Below are 7604 nucleotides of genomic sequence, written 5' to 3'. Positions count from 1 at the left end.
AAATAAACAAATAACATAATAAATATAAGAGGAGCAAAAATGGAGCAAGTGTGCATACAGCAGACAGTGGACTTGGATATGGCGCTTTAAAGTGTTAATTGCTTTATTTGATTTTTTCTCTATTTTTTATGTTTTGAATATGTTCAAGATAAAGATATAAAAGCATGTGAAGTGATCAACTATACTAAAAATAACATGTGAAGTGGTCAACTATACTTGTAAGTAAGTGATGTGTTAATGATCAAGTAAAAATTTGTGAAAAAAAAATATGTAAGTCGCTCCTGAGTATAAGTCGCCCCCCCACCCAAAACTATGGGAAAAAACGCGACTTATAGTCCGAAAATTACGGTACTATGTCTTGTCACCGTGGGATAGTGGGAACGTAATTTCGATTTCTTTGTGTGTCTTGGCATGTGAAGAAATTGACAATAAAGCAGACTTTGACTTTGATATCTTTAAAGCAGGGGTCACCAACCTGTCTTAAACCGAGAACTACTTCCTGGGTACTGTTTAAGGCAAAGGGCTACCAGTTTGACATGCACTTCTGAAATAGCCAATTTGCTCAATTTGGCTTTCACTATGTGTTATTATTGTCATTTCCAGTTCACATGTAAGTGTGATTTTAACAAGAATAGCAAAAATACAGTCAAACCTTGGTTTTTGACCACAGTCCGTTCCAGAAGGCGGTTTGAGAAGCGAATCGGTCGAATTCCGAATCTATTTTTCCCATTACAAATAATGGAAAAAAATGTAATCCGTTTCAAGACAAAAAAAAAAAAAAAAACGCCTTTTTTTAAGCATTTTTGTCATTTGCGCATATTTGTCCGATCGCGCAACTGCAGCGCACCGCCGAACGCGCAACCGTAGTGCGTCGCCCACCGCGCAACTGCACCACGCTGGTAGCATTATTGTGACAGAGTCGTCGCTGAAATTTAGAAAATATTTTTAAAGTCTTGATGTACTTTCCAAAATTTAAGTGGACCTAAGTGTGCAGGGAGCTTAATTTTGTCCGATCGCGCAACTGCAGCGCACCGCCGAACGCGCTACTCTTGTAGCGCATCGCCGACCGCGCAACTGCACCGTTCTGGTCAGATTATTGTGACAGAGCCGTCGCTAAAATTTAGCAAATATTTTTAAAATCCTAATGTACTTTCCAAAATGTAAGTGGACCTCAGTGCGCAGGGAGCTTAATTTGGTCCGATCGTGCAACCGCAGCACGTCGGGCGCTCACTGTCGCATTGCTTTAAGAGCGTCTTTGTGTTTTAGGATGCTTTCTTTGGAGGCATGATGAGGGGTTGATACAATCCTCAAAGTAACGAAAATACAATAACAACGGAGTCAGTCGGTATCCGGGCTGCGCGGTCGGGTTTTCTCGGGTCCTCCCGGCTCACCTCGTGAGGTTCGACCTCCGAATTTTGTTCGACAAACGAAGCAAAAAAATCTCGAATTTTTTGTTCGAATTCCGATTTGTTCGAGAACCAGGACGTTTGAAAACCGAGGTTTGACTGTAAAATAAATAGATGCAGCTCACTGACAACTGCCGCTATTTGAGCTAATTTTAGAACAGTCCTGTGGGCGACTCATGCGGTCCTCACGGGCGACCTGGTGCCCGCGGGCATCGTGTTTGTGACCCCTGCTTTAAAGCAAATGCTGAACAACTCCCTAGGCCAGGGGTGTCAAACTCATTTGTTTCGCGGGCCGCATTGTAGTCAGAGCTTCTTTCGGAGGGCCATTATGACTGTCAACCCAAATAAATGTATGAGCACCTCATATTATATGTAGTAAAAGCTACAAAACAAACTGACAAATAACTCGTTTTCAAATCAGACAAGTAAAAACTGGTCAAATATTTAAAAAAAAAAGATATTATTAAAAGTGAAGAGAATTTGCAATTCTAGTAATGAGACACGGATTTGATGCACAATTAGTCTTCGCGGGCCACATAAAATGATGTGGCAGGCTGTATCTGGCTCCCGGGCCTTGAGTTTGACACCTGTGCCCTAGGCCAAAGCGAACCCCTGTCACGAAGAATAAAAATAAAAATAGCGGTAGCACGAAGAAGAAAAATAAAAACTAGCGGTAAGAAAGAAAAAAGAAGAAAATAAGAGAAGAGATAACAGAAAATGTGAGGACAGTGACACTGGGCACAGCGAGGCAGAGGATGTTTGTGAGGAGTAATGTTCTGACGTGACAGATCTCAGCTACTCTCAAGTTTAAACCAGTTTGCATTATTTTATTGCAATGTTTTTCCTTATTCAGGTTTGTTTCAAGACTACAGTTACAGTTAGACTTCAGTTTGATGGTTAATGCAGTTTTGTTGTTTTATCACAGTAGACTAGTTTATTTACATTTCAAAAACCAGGAGCCATTCATTTACAAATGTGATCGCACTTTAGTTTACATGTTTAAATGTTCAGATATTAAGATGTGATAGACAGTTTTTGCATGATTTGAATGAGGCAAAATAATTTTCTCTCGAATATATTTTTAAAATTATTTATTTCAGATGTACTGTAATTATTTTCTGTATAAAAATTAAATTTGGTCTTCAAAAAGTCTTTTTTCAAACTTGAGTCTTGAAAAAGAGGGTGTCGTCTTATAATCAGGGTATATATATGTGTGTGTGTGTGTGTGTGTGTGTGTGTGTGTGTGTGTGTGTGTGTGTGTGTGTGTGTGTGTGTGTGTGTGTGTGTGTGTGTGTGTGCGTGTGCGTGTGTGTGTGTGTGTGTGCGTGTGTGTGTGTGTGTGTGTGTGTGTGTGTGTGTGTGTGTGTGTGTGTGTGTATATATATATATATATATATCCTCTACCAGAGGCCTGGGAGCTTGAGGGTTCTACGCAGTATCTTTGCTGTTCCTAGTACTGCACTTTTCTGGACTGAGATGTCAGATGTTTTTCCTGGGATCTGTTTCAGCCACTCCTCCAGTTTGGGGGTTACTACCCCTAGTGCTCCAATGACCACAGGTACCACTGAAGTCTTAACTCTCCAGGTCTTCTCCAGCTCTTCTCTGAGCTCTTGATATTTCTCAAGTTTCTCATGTTCCTTTTTCCTAATGTTACCATCATTTGGGATGGCTATGTCAACCACAACGGCTTTCCTCTGCTCTTTGTCCACCACCACAATGTCCGGTTGGTTCGCCATTACCATTCTGTCTGTCTGGATCTGGAAGTCCCAGAGGATCTTGGCTTGGTCATTCTCTACCACCTTTGGAGGTGTTTCCCACTTGGATCTTGGGACTTCCAGTCCATACTCTGCACAGATGTTCCTGTACACTATTCCAGCTACTTGGTTATGGCGCTCCATGTATGCTTTACCTGCCAGCATCTTACACCCTGCAGTTATGTGCTGGATTGTCTCAGGACCTTCTTTGCACAATCTACACCTGGGGTCTTGTCTGGTGTGGTAGATTTGGGCCTCTATTGCTCTGGTGCTCAAGCCCTGTTCTTGTGCAGCCAGGATCAGTGCCTCTGTGCTGTCCTTCAGACCAGCTCTTTCTAGCCATTGGTAGGATTTCTGGATATCAGCTACTTCAGCTATGTTTCGGTGGTACATCCCATGTAGGGGCTTGTCCTCCCATGATGGTCCCTCCAGCACCTCATCTTCCTTTGATGCCCATTGTCTGAGACATTCACTGAGCACGTCATCCGTTGGGGCCTTATCCCTGATGTACTTATGGATCTTGGATGTTTCATCTTGGATCGTGGCTCTCACGCTCGCTAGTCCTCGGCCTCCTTCTTTACGGCTAGTGTACAGTCTCAGGGTGCTGGACTTGGGATGGAACCCTCCATGCATGGTTAGGAGCTTCCGTGTCTTGATATCTGTGGTCTGTATATCTTCCTTTGGCCACCGTATGATTCCTGCAGGGTACCTGATTACTGGTAGGGCGTAGCTGTTAATGGCTAGGGACTTGTTCTTGCCATTGAGCTGACTTCTTAGGACTTGCCTTACTCGATGGAGGTATTTGGCTGTGGCTGCTTTCCTTGTTTCCTCGTCAAGGTTGCCATTTGCCTGTGGAATTCCAAGGTATTTGTAGCTGTCCTCAATGTCTGCTATTGTTCCTTCTGGGAGTGAGACCCCCTCTGTGTGGATTACCTTTCCTCTTTTAGTCACCATGCGGCCACATTTCTCAAGTCCGAATGACATTCCGATGTCAGAGCTGTAGATCCTGGTAGTGTGGATCAGGGAGTCAATGTCCCGCTCGTTCTTAGCGTACAGCTTTATGTCATCCATGTAGAGGAGGTGGCTGATGGTGGCCCCATTCCTGAGTTGGTATCCATAGCCCGTCTTGTTGATTATTTGGCTGAGGGTGTTCAGTCCTATACAGAACAGCATTGGGGACAGAGCGTCTCCTTGGTATATACCACATTTGATGGTCACGTGTGCAAGTGGCTTGCCATTGGCTTCAAGTGTGGTTTTCCACTGTTTCATCGAGTTGGCGATGAAGGTTCTCAGAGTCCCATTGATGTTGTACAGCCTCAAGCATTCAGTGATCCAAGTATGTGGCATTGAGTCATATGCTTTCTTGTAATCAATCCAGGCAGTGCTCAGGTTGGTACGTCTAGTTCTGCAGTCTTGGGTGACTGTTCTATCCACCAGGAGTTGATGTTTTGCTCCTCTGGTATTTTTACCAATCCCTTTCTGAGCAGTGCTCATGTATTGATCCATGTGCCTGCTGATCTTATCTAATATTATGTCCGACATCAGCTTCCATGTTGTGGAGAGGCAGGTGATTGGCCGGTAGTTGGATGGGACTGTACCCTTTGATGGATCCTTCTGGATCAGGATCGTACGCCCTTGGGTTAGCCATCCAGGGTGAGTCCCATCCCTTAGCAGCTGGTTCATTTGTGCTGCCAGGCGCTCATGGAGAGTTGTAAGTTTCTTGAGCCAGTAGCTGTGGATCATGTCAGGGCCTGATGCTGTCCAGTTTTTCATTCCTGAGACTCTTCTCTGGATGTCTGCCACTGTGATGGTTACTGGGTTCTGTTCAGGGAGCTTGCTGTGGTCCTTTCTCAGAGCCACCAGCCACTGTGCATCCTTCTTATGTGATGCCTCCCGCTCCCATATATCCTTCCAGTACTGTTCAGTTTCCAGCCTTGGTGGGTCTGCTCTGCTATTATTCCCCTGCCACTGAGCGTACACTTTCGCTGGTTGTGTTGTGAACAACCTGTTTATTTGTCTGGCTTCATTCTCTCTTGTGTACCTCTTTAGGCGGCTGGCCAAGGCTTGGAGTCTTTGTTTGGCAGTTTCGAGTGCTTCAGGTATGGGCATATGGCTGTATTTCTTGGGAACTTGCTTTTTCATTGCACCTTTCTGGGCCTCTGTCATTTGGCTCACTTCTCTCCGTGCTATCTTGATTTTGGCCTCCAGCCTTCTCTTCCATGGTGGGCACTGTTGTGGTCGCATATGGTCATTCTTCTTGTAGCCAAGCATTTCTAGGATCACTGCTGCTGAGGTGTATATCAGCTCATTGGTTTCAGTGATGGTAGCCGTAGGAATTGTTGTCAATGCTGCATTCACATCTTCTAGGAGACTTTCTGAGGGTACTTCACTTAGCCTCTGCAGTGTGTATCTAGGTTCCCGAGCATTCATTCTCACCGTGATCTTGTTCTTCAGGTCAGTTGCTGCCTCGTTCAGCTTGATTGTGCTTATTGGGGTTTCGTACCCAACCTCTGGGCTTTTACATGGATTTAACTCGTCTCTGACCTGGTGCTCTGGTTGGCCTTCGCTATGGCATTTGTGTTGTATCTCATCAATCTCGAGGTGTGATAGCAGGTGCCGTTTATGGATATTGGAACATTGAGCTACTAGTTGCTTGGCCGATAGTGTTGACTGTGGGTATTGAAGTTGCCATTGTTCCCGCATTCTCCGCATGTAACCCCTCTCGCTCGGGTTGCTGGAGTAGTAGCATTCCAACAGATCCTTATTCTCGCATCTCGCCCATTTGTGTCTTGTTCCAGTAGCCCATTTTTCATCAGGGTGCTCTGGTTCCCCAGCACCTGACGCAGACCTTGTTTGTCCGGGCGACGTCTGAGCCGGCATGTCTTTCGTTTCTTGTACTCTCATTATCTCTGAGGTAGGCGGTATCGTTAAGGGTCTTGCCTAAGGACCCACACTGACTGTTGGTAAGGTAATCGCTCATTGCTCATATTGTGCCCCTGCCGGGAATCGAACCCGGGTCTTCCGTTTGTAAGTCATGTCACTTACTGATTGAGCTAGTCAGCCGTATTTATATATATATATATTATATATATATAGACACACTACCGCTCTATGTAGAATGACAATAAAGGTTTTCTGATTCTGATTCTGAAAAGTTTGGGGTCACCCAAACAATTTTGTGTTTTCCATGAAAAGTCACACTTATTCACCACCAAACGTTGTGAAATGAATAGAAAATAGAGTCAAGACATTGACAAGGTTAGTGAAGTAATGAGGTCGAAATACAAAAAGTCCTGCCTCGCTACAAAAACAGATATGCTCAAACCTCATTGAATAAAGTACATAAGCAGACAAGTATATTCAAATATTAAATAAATAAATAAAAGAAACATTTTAAGCATATAATTATACCTACACACCAAATCAATAAAGAAGACATAACTAGACATTTTTGATAAGTGGTGATGAGAAAGGTTTTTATAACTTTATGATCTGATATATTTCTGAGGACTTTGAAATAACAAATGACTTTTGATATATTGCCTAAATAGCTTAATGACCCTTAAGGAACTGTGGAATGCATGCCTGATGTTTTTTCTCTGAATCATGGACACAACCAGAGTCGTCTTGACCGTTCAGTACTTGATTGTATCTTATGTTTTGACTAATGCTAGACGCCAGTTTTTGATTACTACTGAACGTTCTGCACAGAGGGAAATATTTTGGCCTAACAAAGAAAAGATACGGTTGGAAACATGATTAAACTAAGAATATAATGACGTAAGCAAAGACATGAAGAATCAAAAGCACAAACTTTACATAGTCAGGTAAGAGCAATAGATTAATGATGTCACAGCCAAAAGCTAACATAAATTCGCACAAGATGACACAATTGGAAGAATGAGGTATGTCCAAGATTGGAGGAGAATGTTCACAGGAAGGTCACGTGGAGATAAAACCAGCAGGTGCCAGAAGGAGCCACCCGAGAACTCGGCCAAAGATGATCGCCAAGGCCGAAAGACGGGAGGGAAGACAACAGCCCCCACCCGAGAACTCGGCCAAAGATGATCGCCAAGGCCGAGAGACGGGATGGAAGACAACAGCCCCTTCCACACACACACACACCAACAGCCCCCCACCAACACACCGAATCGCCCATAACCAGCACCACTCCCATGGAAGGAGACTCTCCTTCGAACTTGCCCCACCCCAAAGACTCATCGCCCATCAATCCCGGCCCACAATGTGCTACTGAATATAAAACTGATCTAACAACCTTGGACTTTGCCTTTTCTGAATGGAGACTTTCCGCTCTTGAAGGGCCCAGCGCTGTATTGTACTTTCCTGAAAACAGAGCTTTTTGAACAAGAATTGTGATTGAACTCAACCAATCTGTCTAAGTCTAATTTCTGCTTCAGTCTCTTTGCATTTTCCTAAATCTGAA

Source organism: Syngnathus scovelli, chromosome 12, assembly GCF_024217435.2.
Source record: "Syngnathus scovelli strain Florida chromosome 12, RoL_Ssco_1.2, whole genome shotgun sequence".
NCBI lineage: Eukaryota > Metazoa > Chordata > Actinopteri > Syngnathiformes > Syngnathidae > Syngnathus > Syngnathus scovelli.
Note: the sequence above shows the minus strand (reverse complement) of the source record.